Source organism: Lactuca saligna, chromosome 4 (genome assembly GCF_052625555.1).
Source record: "Lactuca saligna cultivar CGN05327 chromosome 4, ASM5262555v1, whole genome shotgun sequence".
Lineage (NCBI taxonomy): Eukaryota > Viridiplantae > Streptophyta > Magnoliopsida > Asterales > Asteraceae > Lactuca > Lactuca saligna.
In genome coordinates this window covers 155,780,942-155,798,262 of record NC_136420.1, presented here as the reverse complement: position 1 = coordinate 155,798,262, position 17,321 = coordinate 155,780,942, and positions in this window count along the sequence as shown.

Below are 17,321 nucleotides of genomic sequence, written 5' to 3'. Positions count from 1 at the left end.
GCATACCTAAAAAGAATGCCCAAATCTGACTTCATATGAGGAAGTTATGATTTTTCGAAGTTTCAGACATAGCAGTAGACAGCTAAATACTCGAAATCGAGATCGAGCGAATTTTTGCCAACATGAACTAAATGATAATCGAAGATCTCATGAATGGTATTACAACGGTAAAAATTCTGGCGAAAACAGACAGCGGATGAAGGAGTTATGAAATTTTAACGGATTTTTCCTATCTCGGCCTATTAAAAATATACCATTAAAAATAAATTCAAAACTAGCTGACGGAGTCTAAACGAAAGTTATAGATCGTAGTCTCACCTACGTGTGGATATAAAGAACATCGAAAATGGAGTTCGTATGAAGAAGATATGAATTTTTGAGGATTATTAATAATTAAAATATTTAATTTTATTAAAATCCGGTATTATACGAAGGAGGAGTCATCAGACCAATCTAGGTTACGCCCAGTGTACCCTCGTACGCCCAGTGTACTCAGATGCTAGGCTCTAGTTTTTCCACGTCACTCCGATGCTTCGACCGAGGATGCGGTCATCCATGACGTCGCGTACGCCCTGCTTGATATGAAACATCAACTAACCAAACTAAGGGTGTACGGGAGATACCTGCTTGATATGAAACATCAACTAACCGAACTAAGGGTTCACCATATGGGTGACCGTCGCCAGTAGAAGATACTTGCTTGATATAGTTCTCATTTCTATCTTTACCTTGTGATACAATCACATCATCGACGAGATAGAATGGACTTTATATCCTAGTAGCAAAAGATACTTTACAAGAGTAACCATTCCTAGGATCTCTGTTAGCTACAGAGGTAAATGCACATCCACGGATGTCTTCGGTTGATACCATTACAGGTATACTTTAAGGGACTAACTATTCCTACACCCAACTATTAGCAACAGAGGTAAATGTACATCTACGATTGTCTAAAGTTAACACTGTAAGTTATCCTAGTATAAAGGGATAATACGTAAGTTAGTTATATTATTACCGTTATCTTGTGACTCATCCACATAACCAATGAGGTGAATCGTATTTGAGTATCCTAGTACTAAAGGATACGATTTCTTATATTAATAATAATTGTCGAATAGTCGGGTCTTGGTAGAAGGCTAGTTTCAAAACAGTCGGGTCTTGGTAGAAGACTACTTTCAAAACAGTCGGGTCTTGGTAGAAGACTACTTTCCAAACAGTCGGGTCTTGGTAGAACTACTTTCAAAACAACTAGGTCTTGGTAGAAGATTTCATCTATACTAATAGGAATTATAGGAATTTCTAGGGTTTACCGAACGGTTTCGATTACTTACAAACATTTCCACACTTATACGAACTTTCTTTCAGAACAATATCAAGTCTTTCATTACAAGTTTTACAAATCAAAAACACATTAATACTGATGAATTCACCAGCTTTTTGGCTGATACTCGATTTAAAAATAACTTGTATTCTTAGGTCGCAAATAGATAGGTACGAAGACCAGCTTTTTAGTGAAGACGGAGCAGTCCAAACTCGTCTTATTTTCTGATTATTCATTTATTGTTGTATATTATGAAAGAACACACTTGGAATTAAAATTATACTATTAATGAAATGGATGATGTGGTTGCTTGTTTACTACATTACATTGTTGTGATACATTACATGACGTCCTCCGCCCCAGAACGTTTCCGCCGTTCTCGGTTTTGGGGTGTGACATCAAACAAACTTTAAATTTCTTAAAAATAAAAAATAATGACATTAACTTATGATAAGAAGTGGTTGACTTTTAGGGTTTGACTAAATGGAAATTTCGGGTTGTTACATCATCCCCCTGTTAAGGGAATTTCATCCTGAAAAAAGTCTAAACAATTTAAGTAGTTACAAATAACTAAGCAAAGAGATGAGCGTATTTCAGTTTCATTTGATCCTCACGCTCCCAAGTGAATTCCGGTCCTCGCTTGGCGTTCCAGCGAACCTTCACAATCTGGATACGACTTTGCTTTGTCTGCTTGACTTCTCGGTCCATGATTTCTACTGGTTCTTCCACGAAATTGAGGCTCTCGTTGATCTCGATCTCGTCGAGTGGGATTACAAGAGTCTCGTTGGACATACACTTTTTCAAGTTAGATACGTGGAATGTAGAATGTACGTTACGAACTTCGTCGGGTAGATTGAGTTTGTAGGGTACAGGGCCGATTCTTGCGAGAATCTCGAAGGGCCCTATGTATCTTGGATGAAGCTTTCCACGCTTACCGAAGCATATCAAGCCCTTCCAAGGTGAGACTTTGAGAAGGAATCGGTCTCCCACTTGGAATACCAAAGGTTTCCTTCGCTTATCAGCGTAGCTCTTCTGTCGGTCTCTAGAGGATTTCAATCATTCATGGATCTGAACGATCTTCTCTGTTGTTTTCCGAATGATTTCCAGGCCGGTGAGAGTACTGTCAGAAACTTGCCCCCTATCTAATTGGGTATCCCCCACTTCAACCCAACACAGAGGGGATCTGCACTTTCGGCCATAGAGGGCTTCGAATAGAGAAGCCTTGATGCTCGTGTGATATTTGTTATTGTAGGAAAACTTGATGAGGGGTAAATGAGTATCCCACGCCTTTCCAAAGTCAATCAAACAGACTCTCAACATGTCTTCCAGTGTTTGGATGGTCATCTCACTTTGCTCGTCGGTCTGTGGATGGTAGGCCGTACTCATGTCCAGCCTAGTTCCTAGGGAACTTTGTAACGACTGCCAAAACCTTGAAGTGAATCTACTATCTATGTGTAATATAATAGATAAGGGAACACCGTGCAGTCTTACAATTCCCCTAATGTAAGTACTTGTAAGTTTCTCCATCTTGTCAGTTTCTTTAATAGGCAGGAAGTGTGTAGACTTGGTCAATCTATCGACGATGACCCATATGGTATCAAGTCCACCTGTTGTCTTGGGCAACTTGGTTATGAAATCCATAGTGATCCGCTCCCACTTCCATTCTGGAATTTCTGGTTGTTGTAGTAAGCCGGAGGGTTTCTGGTATCGACCTTAACCTTTGCGCAAGTAAGGCATTTACTTACGAAGGTAGCAATCTTTGCTTTCATATTCGGCCACCAGTACAACTTTTTGAGATCCAAATACATCTTATCTGAACCTGGGTGGATGGAATACCGAGTATTGTGTGCCTCGGTCATAACCAAGTCTCGGAAACCACCGTGTTTCGGTGTCCAGATCCGATCCATGAGATAATAAGCTCCGCTACCCTTAACGTCTAAGTTCTTATCCATTCCTCTCAGGGATTCACCTGCCACGTTTTCAGGTTTCAAAGTGTCGAGTTGTGCAGCCTTAGTTTTGTGGACAAGTATGAATGAACTCATACCCCGGTGAGTTCATACCCATACACTTTTTCAACTGTTTTCACTGTTTTCAGGGGGGAATACAAGCAAAAGTACAAGGAAAACTTGTACTCAAACTTATTGTTTTCAGTTTAAACGTTTTCATTCCATATGTTCTAATATCAATAACTGTGTTTATCAAGTAGTTCGAATTACGAATTTAGCTTTCAAACGAATCATAGATATCTCGATGAAATGCTCTAATCTAAAGTATGTTTCATAATCTACGAATAACTTACTAATTTCCAATGATAACTAATTACGAATACGAAAGTGAATACGAAGTTATAACTAGAAACAGGACGAATAACACATCTATAACTAGGAACAGAATGGATAACGAAACTATAATTAGGAACAGAACGAATACGAATACGAATACAAATACGACTGCGAATAGTAATAGGAGTAGGATTAGGGATAGGAATGCGAGTATGAATACGAATACGAATACGACTGCGAATACGAATACGAATACGAATACGAATACGAATACGAATAGTATTAGGAGTAGGATTAGGGATAGGATTGCGACTACGAATACGAATACGAATACGACTACGAATACGAATACGAATACGAATAGTATTAGGAGTAGGAATAGAGAAACGAATACAGTAATGAATACGAATACGAGGACAAATAAGTACACGAATATGTTTAAGAATAAGAATACTGAACATAACCATAACCAATAGAGACGCACACACACACAGTCAGGGAAACATGGGGTTTTCCTGGGGAAAACAAAACATTACCTAATCACGTATACATCTTTTACATCTTTAACATCGTTCACATTAGAAACCAACATGCAGGAAAGCATGGGGCCTTCCTGGGTAACACTTATATAACTAGAAAGAGTAACAAACTGAATAACATTAAATCTCTTACAACTAGTAATATACAATCAGGAAAGTATGGGACTTTCCTGGGGTCATAGTTAATCAATTAGAACCGTGTAACCTATCAATCAACCAACTTTCTCTTTTAATAAAATATGGGATTTTCTTGGATAACAACTTTTCGGTAAACTAAAGGAAACTCGTACATTTTCACAAAGCAAACATTTTATGAACTCACCAGCTTTATGCTGATTTTCAAACTGCTTGTATTCTCAGGTCCACATTAGACAGGTACTTAGCTAATCTTTTGGAGAAGATGGAGCGTACAGAAGACTCGTCTCTACTTTTGTTCATATATACTATGTATTACAAATGTACAACTTTACTTTTGAACAAATGTAAACCTTGATATGTAATGTAATGGTTGTTTACTTTGCTTACTATGTACATTGGATTTGATACTCAACTTGGTAGTCCACCCCGGAGAAGTTTTCGCCTTTGGTTTTTGGGGGGTGACAGATTGGTATCAGAGCCCTTGTTTGTAGTGAATGGAGTATACCAAACCTTTCATGGTATAAAACTATAAACACTAAAGGGCCTAGAAGCTCTGAACTAAAAGTATATCTCAAATATAAGTATTTTCAAAAGTGTACAAGTATACCCGATAGTCGAATATCCGTAACTACAAGTAGAACAAAACATAAGTAAATGGGTGTTGTATACTGCGGTTAAACCTGGGCAGCTATGTAGTCGTGTCTAGTATCAATATAGCCTGGCCAACTATATTCATACAAGACACGGCCAACATGTGCTTGGGAGTGACTGTGGTACGCAGCATGCCTAAGACTTACCCAATACCCAAACAATGAGCCGTCGCTGCAGCGAATCATGAAATACTATGGGAGTATTTCTCGAGCCAAATATGTTATAGAATTCCTCATCCTAGCGTTACTCCTTAATCATTTCTTTAGCGATAATTTATCTGTTTGATAAATACTTCCTGCTTTATCGCTTAATAGAATTCTATGTATGCCATAAAGAGATATCCTTTGTATCATATCTCTTGATTCAGCTTAGAGGGCTTATCATCCTCTCTTCCTGATCTTATTAGATCAAGATGCCTCCAAGAAAGAGACCCAACTCGCAGAACAACAACAACCCTCCTCAAACACCATCTTCTCTTCAAATCGACCTGGCAACCCTTCAGTCAGTTTTAACTGCAGCATTTTCAGCAGCCATGTCGCAAAGAAACCCCGGTAGTTCAGGAGGTGGCCCCCAACCTCAAAACCAGGAAAATAGCTAGGGACACCGAAATGAGTGTTCCTATAAAGACTTTATGCATGAGAAACCTACATTCTTCGATGGCACAGGAGGTGTCATTGCTCTAACTTGATGGTTAGAAAGAATCGAATCCATCTTCGAGATCTGTGCTTGTTCAGAATCCGATAAAGTGAAGTTTGCCGCTTGCACTCTCACCAACAAAGCCCTGACTTGGTGGAACAGCCGAGTCAAATCTCTAACTCTACCTGTAGCCAATGCTATAGGTTGGGAAGTTATGAAGGAACTTCTACACGCTGAGTATTACCCTCGGGGTGAAATCCAGAAGTTGGAGCATTAACTTTGGAATCTGAAGATGAAAGGTTCTGATATCGCTGCCTACACATCCAGATTTGATGACTTAGCACTTCTTTGTCCATGGATGGTTACCCCTGAAAGTAAAAAGATTGAGAGGTTTATCTGGGGATTAACCCAGCCAACCAAAGGGAACGTCTTAGCTGCGAGGCCAGATACATACGACAGCGCCAAATGCCTAGCGCAAATCTTGATTGATCATAGTGAGGACGTAGAAGAAGCGGCCACCACTCCTGAGCCGACAGAAAGAAGTGGTGAGAAAAGAAAGTTCTGGGAGGCAGGGGATAAGTATTAGCCTTCCCAAGAGTTCTCAAAGAAACAACAAATGGTGACAGTCCACGCTGCCACTACCCCTGCTGTTGTACCCGTCATCGGTTCCCCAGCTCAGGCACCTATTACCAGATATGCCGGTGTTCTCCCGTGGTGTAACCAGTGCAGTTACCACCACTATATCCCCGGTCCCTATCGTATAAAACTTTGCAAAAATTGTGGCCAAAAGGGTCACCTTGCGCGGAATTGTAGAACACCAACAAATCAAGCTCCCGGAGCGGGAATCAGTCAGGTCTGTTATGGTTGCGGAAAGGTCGGGCATTATAAGAAAAACTGCCCCAATGCAACCGCAGCTGGCAACTCTGGAAGAGTCCTAGCCATAGGACAAGGTGAGACATCCACCGATCCCACAGTTGCCCCAGGTATATTCCTTTTCGACAACCATTTTACTTGCAGTTCTTTTTCAACTCTAATCTAGAAAGATAAATTGTTATCTATTCATTCGAATCTCTCCATAAACGTAGAACTTATCGAAATCCTTATTAGGATTGATCCCGTAACATACAAACTTCGATTAACCTCGAAACTTAGAAACATTCCTATGGTACGTCACGTCTCGGTCTTTTAGAAATATCTACCCAACGAAACCTAGACGCTTCCCGATAGTGAGGGTTCACTGGAACGTCTAGTGGAGACTCGATTCCATGTGGAAGCATGAAGATCCGAAGCAGTAAACTCATCCATGATTCTCTTTTCAACTTGCAATTTGAGTTCGAATCTTTGAATATCGGGACGAAATTCCCTCTAACGGGGGGATAATGTAACAACCCGAAGTTTTCCATCGTCGAGAACTTGTTCTACCCGTGAGATTTCGCCGTTAGTCGATCTGTTTCGTTCTCGCTTTGGGTTAATTAATTAAATTTATACGTTTACTATAATATAATGAATGTTCAAATCCCTTGGAACTCATAAAATTAACCCAAAAGTATTCATTTCAAAAAGTTAGAAACATTCCCGCCGGTTGACGATAACTTAATCGGGTGCGACCTAAAGCCCCGTTTAATGCCAATATCGGGTAGAATTCCACCGCGTTCAAGTTTTGGGAACTATATAAACGTGTTAAACCTTTCACTTGAAGCTTTTTCCTTCTCTCTCTACTCTCTCTAACCTCTCTCCTAAATCCAAGTTTAAAGGTCCAAATCATCAATTTTATGCTCCAAATCTTTCAGGTACTTCCCTTAGCTTGTTATGTAACATTCCTAGCCTTCAAATTCGAGTTCAAAGCATGAAATATGACCATAGTCATGAGTTTACGGCCATGGAACCATCCTAGGCCGTAAACTCATATATCATGGGTTTTGGAGCTCAAAAACCCTTCCTAAGCACAATAGGACCTTAGATATGGCTAGATGGCTTTATGAATTGGACTTATAACATTTTAAACTTGGATTTTGAGTCATTTGAAGGAGTTTACGGCCAAGGATCATTCTTGGGCCGTAAACTCATTAAACTAGGGTTTTCATGCCCTTAAACCCTTCCAAATCACTCATATGCCTTAGTTATGAATTATAGAACATAGATCTTTGCATTTGGACACTTGAAACATGATTTTTGGGAGACTAACATGAGTTTACGGCCAAGGCTTGTGCTTGGGCCGTAAACTCCATGAATCATGGTGCAAATCCAAATCTAGGGTGTTTGAAAGCCATCCAACACCACCAAAAGCCATGGAATAAATCAAAGGACCAACCAAAAATAGTTTTAAGGCTTCACAAACAACAAAACCCCACATTTTAGAGTTTACGGCCATAGAACATGTCTCATGGCCGTAAACTCATAATAAGGTGTCAAATGGTGCCTTAAACTCATTTCTAGGCTTGTGGGAATTTTTAGAATCACATGCGATTGATTTTAACACCTTAAAAACACTAAATCTTGGAGATTTGAGAGTTTACGGCCAAAGACCCCATGCCTAGGCCGTAAAATCCCTTATGTATTGTAAATGATGTTTTTAATTCAAACCAAGCCTTAAGAAAAATTAATCCAAGCATTTCCAAGTGTCCATACCCATTTATGACCTAAATTTGCACCATAAACCACCCACCATGAGTTTACGGCCGTAAACTCATGGGGAATGGGTGTTTTGGACCAAAAACTCTTGTATGAGTTCATTCATGGGGAGTAAACTCAAGTCCCAAGTCCCTCGCTTCAATTCCCGTCCTTAAACGCCACCCGGGTCCCTCCAAACACTTGTATTGGAGTGTTTTCGTGACTTGAAACAATTGTCCCTATCCAACAATCAAAGTCCTAATTAGATACAAATGTGTATCTTTACATCATAATTAGGAACCTCGCGTGTTTACGAGTCCCGGACCAACACTTAGCATCCGAATTCGCCACATTTCTCGTCCGATGAGTTCATACCCCTAAACTTTTTCAACTGTTTTCACTGTTTTCAGGGGGGAATACAAGCAAAAGTACAAGGAAAACTTGTACTCAAACTTATTGTTTTCAGTTTAAACGTTTTCATTCCGTATGTTCTAATATCAATAACTGTGTTTATCAAGTAGTTCGAATTACGAATTTAGCTTTCAAACGAATCATAGATATCTCGATGAAATGCTCTAATCTAAAGTATGTTTCATAATCTACGAATAACTTACTAATTTCCAATGATAACTAATTACGAATACGAAAACGAATACGAAGTTATAACTAGAAACAGGACGAATAACACATCTATAACTAGGAACAGAATGGATAACGAAACTATAATTAGGAACAGAACAAATACGAATACGAATACGAATACGAATACGAATAGGACTGCGAATAGTAATAGGAGTAGGATTAGGGATAGGAATGCGACTACGAATACGAATACGAATACGAATACGAATGTGAATACGAATATGAATAGTATTAGGAGTAGGATTAGGGATAGGAATGCGACTACGAATACAAATACGAATACGACTACGAATACGAATACGGATACGAATAGTATTAGGAGTAGGAATAGAGAAACGAATACAGTAATGAATACGAATACGAGGACAAATAAGTACACGAATATGTTTAAGAATAAGAATACTGAACATAACCATAACCAATAGAGACGCACACACACACAGTCAGGGAAACATGGGGTTTTCCTGGGGAAAACAAAACATTACCTATCCACGTATACATCTTTTACATCTTTAACATTGTTCACATTAGAAAACAACATGCAGGAAAGCATGGGGCCTTCCTGGGTAACACTTATATAACTAGAAAGATTAACAAACTGAATAACATTAAATCTCTTACAACTAGTAATATACAATCAGGAAAGTATGGGACTTTCCTGGGGTCATAGTTAATCAATTAGAACCGTGTAACCTATCAATCAACCAACTTTCTCTTTGAAGAAAATATGGGATTTTCTTGGATAACAACTTTTCGGTAAACTAAAGGAAACTCGTACATTTTCACAAAGCAAACATTTTATGAACTCACCAGCTTTATGCTGATTTTCAAACTGCTTGTATTCTCAGGTCCACATTAGACAGGTACTTACCTAATCTTTTGGAGAAGACGGAGCGTACAGAAGACTCGTCTCTACTTTTGTTCATATATACTATGTATTACAAATGTACAACTTTACTTTTGAACAAATGTAAACCTTGATATGTAATGTAATGGTTGTTTACTTTGCTTACTATGTACATTGGATTTGATACTCAACTTGGTAGTCCACCCCGGAGATGTTTTCGCCTTTGGTTTTCGGGGTGTGACATATTCTTTTCGACTTAGGGCGTTAGCTACTACATTGGCTTTACCCGGATGATAACAAATTTCGCATTCGTAGTCACTATGTAGCTCGACCCACCATCATTGTCTCATGTTAAGCTCCTTCTGATCTAATATATGTTGTAAACTCTTGTGGTCAGTAAAGATAGTGCTTTTCGTTCCATACAAGTAATGTCTCCAGATCTTCAGAGAAAAAAACAACTGATCCTAATTCGAGATCTCGGGTCATGTAGTTAACCTCATGTGTCTTCAGCTGTCTCGAGGCATAAGTGATTAGTTTACCTCACTGCATTAGAACACACCCGAGCCCTTGGTTCGATGCATCGCAATAGACTATGAAGTCTTCTATCCCTTCGGGGAGGTATAGTACTGGTGCGGTGCACAAGGCTCGTTTGAGCGTTTGGAACGCTCTCTCCTGTTTCTCTTCCCAGTCAAAGGCCACACCTTTCTGGGTCAGTGTTGTAAGAGGTTTGGCAATTTGAGAGAAGTTCTGTATGAACCTGCGGTAGTAGCCAACGAGACCTAGAAATTGACGAATTTCTGTAGGCGTCTTCGATGCTGACCAGTTCTCAATGGCCTTAATTTTGGATGGGTCCACGTGGATTCCTTCTTCGCTTACCACGTGTCCTAAGAATTCGACTCTTTGAATCCAAAATTCGCATTTAGAGAACTTCGCATAGAGCTTTTCCGTTCGTAAAGTTCCTAGAACCTGTCGCAGGTGATCGCCATGCTCTTCCTTACTTCGGGAGTAGATCAGGATGTCATCTATGAAGAAAATGACGAACTGATCCAAGTAAGGTCGGCATACTCTATTCATCAGATCCATGAAAACTGCAGGCGCATTGGTCAATCCGAACGGCATCACCATGAACTCGTAGTGTCCGTAACGAGTTCGAAAGGCTGTCCTTAGGACATCCTCCTCTAGCACTCGTAACTGGTGATATCCGGATCTTAGATCAATTTTGGAAAAGTAGTTCGCCCCCTGTAGTTGGTCAAATAGATCATCTATGCGAGGCAGAGGGTAACGATTCTTGACCGTCAGTTTGTTGAGTTCTTTGTAGTAGATACACATACGGAATGATCCGTCTTTCTTGTTAACGAATAAGACCGGTGCTCCCCAAGGCGAGAAACTTGGTCTTATAAAGCCCTTGCTGAGTAGTTCGCTAAGTTGGCCAGATAGTTATTGCATCTCGGCTGGTGCTAATCGGTAGGGCGACTTGGCTACTGGGGTAGCTCCTGGGACTAAGTCGATTCTGAACTCGATCTGTCATTGCAGAGGTAATCCTGGTAATTCTTCTAGGAGGATGTCGGGAAAGTCGCTCACTACTATTATGTTCTTTAGTTTTTCGTTTCAAGGCTCGTATCTGATGACTCTTGAGCATTCTAACACTTCCTAAGTGTAGATGCAAACCTAATAAACCTTGGATCTATGTTTATCTAAGATACATGCAAATAATTATTTTTCCAAGGTTCACATCCTATCTAGCATGGCATGGGGAACATGAATCAAATAAAGCTAGTAGAAATACTTACCATATAGTAGTAGTTGATTGCTTGGAGTTTTAGAGCCTAGCACCAATAGTGTGAATGACTCAAATGAAAATCACAAATCACCACAAACTTGGAACTTTGAGAGAATAGTCACTACTATCTTGAAATCGGCCCTCTTGCTTTACTCACCTCAACAAGTGTCAACTAGTGTGATTTCAAGAACCAAAGCCTCCTTTATATAGTGTGGTGGATGAGGGTTACATCCATGTAAACCCTAATACCCATGTCTCTTCATTTCCATGATATCCATGGGTTAAAGCTCCATGGAGTATCCATGGACATTTCCATGCAAGCCTAGCCCATTCCAAATAAGCATTAGCCCACACTATATAAATATAGAAGCCCATATTTAATTAGTAATATCTTTGATCTCTAAATTAATCCTAGATTAATTATAGATCAATACTAATTAAATAATATGATCTTATATTAGTATATTAGAACTTATAATATATTAATAAATCATAACTTGTACTATTCTCAAATATTATCCATAAATTGTTCGGGTGAAATGTAACCCAAATGGACCATGCCGGGTCGGGTCAAGTACATACCAAATATAGTTATGGACTTAGACACTATACCCAACAATCTCCCACTTGGATAAGTCTAATAACTATAGTTGCAAGTATGACTTCAGGAATCGATCAACAATCGTAGCTCTTTAAACTCTGCTGAACTAGAACGCGCCATTTTAGATAAGTGATCATATAATCCTCTGTTCAAGATATCAGCCGGACAAATACATGGAACATGGTCTTACTTATTGTCCAGCATTTGTTTCCCAATTTCCGATTTGTTTGACATAGAACTTAACTGAACACATCAATTTAGTTCTGACCCAGCCCAGTACATAGGTCAAAACACAATCATCTAGGGGCCCATATATCAGCTTCTAATCCAAGAAGGAACAGATAAACTTCGACTCATATGCTTGTTCTACCACTCATTTAATTATACACAAGGGCACGTTATATAACATCGAGTTACCAATGAGTTTTCGTACAATCAATGCATAATCAACTCGTAAGTAACAAATCATATCTCTAGGTTTGAAGACTTATATGATATTACCGTCTCACGATCACTCGAGATAAAATTCCATGAAGTGATTCCAGTGAGCATCGGTTGAGTCCAATGCTCAGAACTTATGAGCACTCATGATTGTTGTAGTCATGTCCAACACCTTAGACCTCTGCAACCAATCATGACAGTCTGGATTCATACCTACTTCCGACATATGACCGACTGTGGAGGTTTGAATAATATGATATACCAAACATAATTATTCTAGAAGTCAAAACATGCAAAAGAAATATAGTAAACGATCGACAAGAGATAGCAACACTTTACTCATAAATAAAACACCTTTTATTCATCATATAATGTCAATTACACTTTCCAAATTTTGTAATTTATCTAACTACTAAAACTTATATCATCCTTCAGCCCTATGCTCCGAGCATGCTGGATATGCTTAACCCTACTAAGTCCCTTCGTGAGGGGATCTGCTGGGTTCTCATCCGATGATACCCTCTTTGCCACGAGGATTCCTTCTTCTATTCGATGTCTGATGAAGTGATATTTTTTGTCAATGTGTCTGGATCTCCCATGATCTCTTGGTTCCTTGGCTAAGGCAACCACGATATTGCTGTCACAGAAAATCTCCATTGGCTCTTTTATAGCTTGTACAACTCGAAGGTCTCTGATGAAGTTCTTTAGCCATATAGCCTCCTTTGCTGGCTCGCTTGTTGCTATATACTCTGATTCACAAGTGGAATCAGCCATTGTCTCCTGCTTGGAACTCTTCCAAGTGATTGCTCCTCCGTTTAAGGTAAAGATGGAAGCTAGCATCACTATACCCTACAACTCTCAAGTCATCACTCCCACCAAAGGTAAGGACCCAATCCTTAGTCCTTCGCAGGTACTTGTGGATATTCTTTACCGTAGTCCAGTGTTCCTTGCCAGGGTTCCCCTGATACCTACTAACCATGCTCAAAGAAAATGCTACATCAGGTCGAGTACACATCATAGCATACATGATCGATTCTACAGCTAAAGCATAAGGTAGTCGACTTATTTCTGCTATCTCAGCCTCAGTACTAGGGCTTTGTGTCTTACTCAATCTAGCGTTACTTTGAATGGGTAACTCACCTTTCTTGGAGTTATGCATGTTGAATCTTTTCAACACGTTCTCCACATAGGTGCTTTGACTAAGTCCAATTAGTCTTTTACTCATGTTTCTCAAAATCCTTATCCCTAGGATATAGGTAGCTTCACCAAGGTCCTTCATAGCGAAACACTTCCCAAGCCAGGACTTTACTTCCTGCAGGGTTGGGATGTCATTTCCTATGAGTAGTATGTCATCCACATACAATACCAAAAAGCCAACTATACTCCCACTAGCCTTGACATAAACCCAAGATTCATCTTCACTCCTAGAAAAGCCAAATTCCTTGACCTTTTCATCAAAGCAAACATTCCATCTGCGAGGTGCTTGCTTTAATCCATAAATGGATTTCTCAAGCTTACACACTCTATTAGGGTACTCGTTGCTGACAAAACCTTCTGGCTGACTCATGTAAACATCTTCAGTCAACTTTCCATTAAGGAAAGCGGTTTTGACATCTATTTGCCAAATTTCATAGTCATGAAATGCAGCTATGGATAACATAACCCTAATAGACTTAATCTTGGCTACTGGAGAAAAGGTCTCATCGTAATCCACTCCAGGAATTTGAGAGAAGCCTTTTGCAACCAGTCGAACCTTATAAGTGTGTACATTACCATCCATGTCGGTCTTCTTCTTGAAGATCCATTTGCACCCTACAGTCTTACGACCTGGTACATTCTCAACCAAGTTCCAAACTTGATTGTCATACATGGATTGTATCTCTCTATCCATAGTCTCTTTCCATTTAGCAGCCTCAGGGCCTGCCATAGCTTCCGTGTAGCTGTTAGGCTCATCCAGACCTACTAGTGTCTCATCACTAATAAGTGTCTCACCTTCTGCAGTAATATGGAAACCATAATAATGCTAAGGTGAATTCCTAACTCTCGTGGAACGCCTCAGAGGTACAGATTCATCAATTAGCTTAACAGGAGTTTCCTCCTCAAGTTGAGGGCTAGCGTTTGAAGTTCCTTTACCACTTGACTCTTGAATTTCTTCAACACCAATTTGCCTCCCACTGTCTCCTTGGCTTATAAACTCTCTCTCTCGAAAGACTCCTCTTCTTGCTACAAAGACCACATTATCACTGGGTCTGTAGAAGAGGTAACCAAAGGATCTTTGTGGGTAGCCGAAGAAAATACGCCTCTCGCTTCGGGGTTCTAGCTTGTCATGAGTCTCGCATCTCACAAAAGCCTCGCGACCCCAAATCTTGATGTGGTCTAGTTTAGGTAGTTTACCAGTCCACATCTCGTGAGGAGTTTTGGCAACTTTCTTTGTAGGGACTAGATTAAGGATATGGGTGGCAGTCTCTAAGGCATACCCCCAAAATGATATTGGTAGCGAAGCTTGACTCATCATGGAACGAACCATGTCCAAGAAGGTTCGATTACGCCTCTCAGCTACACCATTCAACTGTGGTGTCCTGGGAGGTGTCAATTGTGAGACAATCCCAGATTCCCTAAGATAGTCGAGGAACTCTGAACTAAGATACTCACCACCTCGATCGGATCGAAGCATCTTAATGTTCCTACCCAATTGATTCTTGACTTCCTGTTTAAATTCCTTAAACCTTTCGAAAGTGTCTGACTTATGCTTGATTAAGTAGACATATCCATATCTACTGTAATCATCAGTAAAAGTCAAATAATAACAATTAGCATCCCTTGGGGCATGTTTGAATGGTCCACACACATCCGTGTGTACAAGGTCCAACAAACCTTCACCCCTCTCACAAGAACCTGTGAAGGGTGACTTTGTCATTTTTCCAAGTAAGCATGATTCGCAACTATCATCTGACCTTAGGTCAAACGACTCCAAGACTCCATCCTTTTGGAGTTGGCCTATGTGTTTCTTTCTTACATGTCCAAGACGATAATGCCATAATGATGCTTTATCCAAGTTATTATTATTAATAGAATCAATACACAATACATTATTTCCTAAGTAATCAACCACAGATATTGTTTCATACACGCCATCACAAGGTAATTCTTTAAAATAAAGAACATTATTAAAGAAAGCATCAATAGAACCAAATTCATTATTAAATGAAAAGGTAAACCCTTGTTTATACAATGCATGAAAGGAAATAATATTTCTTGCCATTTCTAGCGAATAACAACATTTATTGAAATCTAAATTTAACCCACTACTTAGCGACAAGGTATACTCCAATCTTGGTGACAGGTGTAACTTTCCTATTCCCCATGATTAAGTTTATCCTTCCTTGCTCCACATTCTCACTTCTTCTTAGTCGCTGCAAGTCACAACAAATATGAATACCACAACCGGTATCAAGGACCCAAGATTTAGAATTTGGTGAGTTATTAGAAATGATAGTGTAAATACCTGCATGGTTGGGTTTAACTTTCCCATCCTTCACATCTTTCTGGTACTTTGGGCAGTTCCACTTCCAATGTGCCTTTTCATGGCAATAGAAGCATTCAGCCTCTTTTGGGTTAGAAGAAGGAGTGATGAAACCTTTCTTGGTTCCACTTGAAGAAGAGCCATCAAGGGTCCTATCCTTGGTACCCTTCGAAGAACTCTTTCTCTTCTTCCCTCGTCCTTTCCCGATTGCCAAGACAGGGGCGGAGTTGGTAGGAGTAGGAGTAACAATTGCCTTACCCTTAAGACCACTTTCCACGGTCTTTAAGAGTCCTTGAAGTTTGCTGATTGTGACCTCTTCCTTATTCACGTGGTATGTCATGCGGAATTGATCATAACATGAAGGTAAGGAGTGCAAAATGATATCTATTGCTAGCTCCTCAGGGAAGTTCACATTTAGCTTCAGCAAACGGTCCACAAATCTTTGCATTTTCTGCATGTGGCCCCTGATGGGTTCACCATTTTTCATGCGAGTTGTTATCATGGAGGAGATGATTTCATACCTCTCTTGACAAGCACTTTGATGGTATCTTTACATCAAGTCTTGGTGCATCTCATAGGGGTAGAAATCTTCATAGGATTTTTGGAGATCCGCGATCATAGTGGCCATCATGATGCATTCCACTTTGGTGGCATCCCTTTCATGTGCCCTAAACTCAGCGATCACTTGAGGAGTAGCAACTGTCTCATCAATCTCCTTAAGCTCCTTATCGATTACATATTCCTTGTCCTCATAGCGGGTAATCATTCGGATGTTTCTGATCCATTCATTAAATTTGGATCCATCAAAAGTGACTTTCCCACACAAGTTCATAAGAGAAAAGGAGCCATTAGGATTTGAGCCAGAAGCAGCAGTGTTTGTAGACATCTGAGAAGAAGAAACGTTTAGTTTAGAAATAGGAATAATCCTTAATAAAAGACCCAAACGTAGTATTAAGGCTAGGACCCAATCACAATATATTATACTTAGAAGAGGTATGCCATAATCTAAGTAATAACATATTTGAAAGGTAGGTGAATGACGATTCACCAATTTCCACCAAAGTCGAAATATTAAAATATTTAATTTGGTTCTTAGAAACTCCTAGATTCTTTTGAGATTCAATGAACTTTTCAAAGACATGTTTCAATCTCGAGTGTGCCCTCCAAGTATTGTGATTGGGATGCCGAGGATCACAAAACGAGGTGTGAAGTAACCATGCAAATTACTTGGTACCCATAATAAATTACCCCTCAATCGATGTTTCGGTTAACCACACACGCTCCATCGATACTATGATAAATATTAAGTC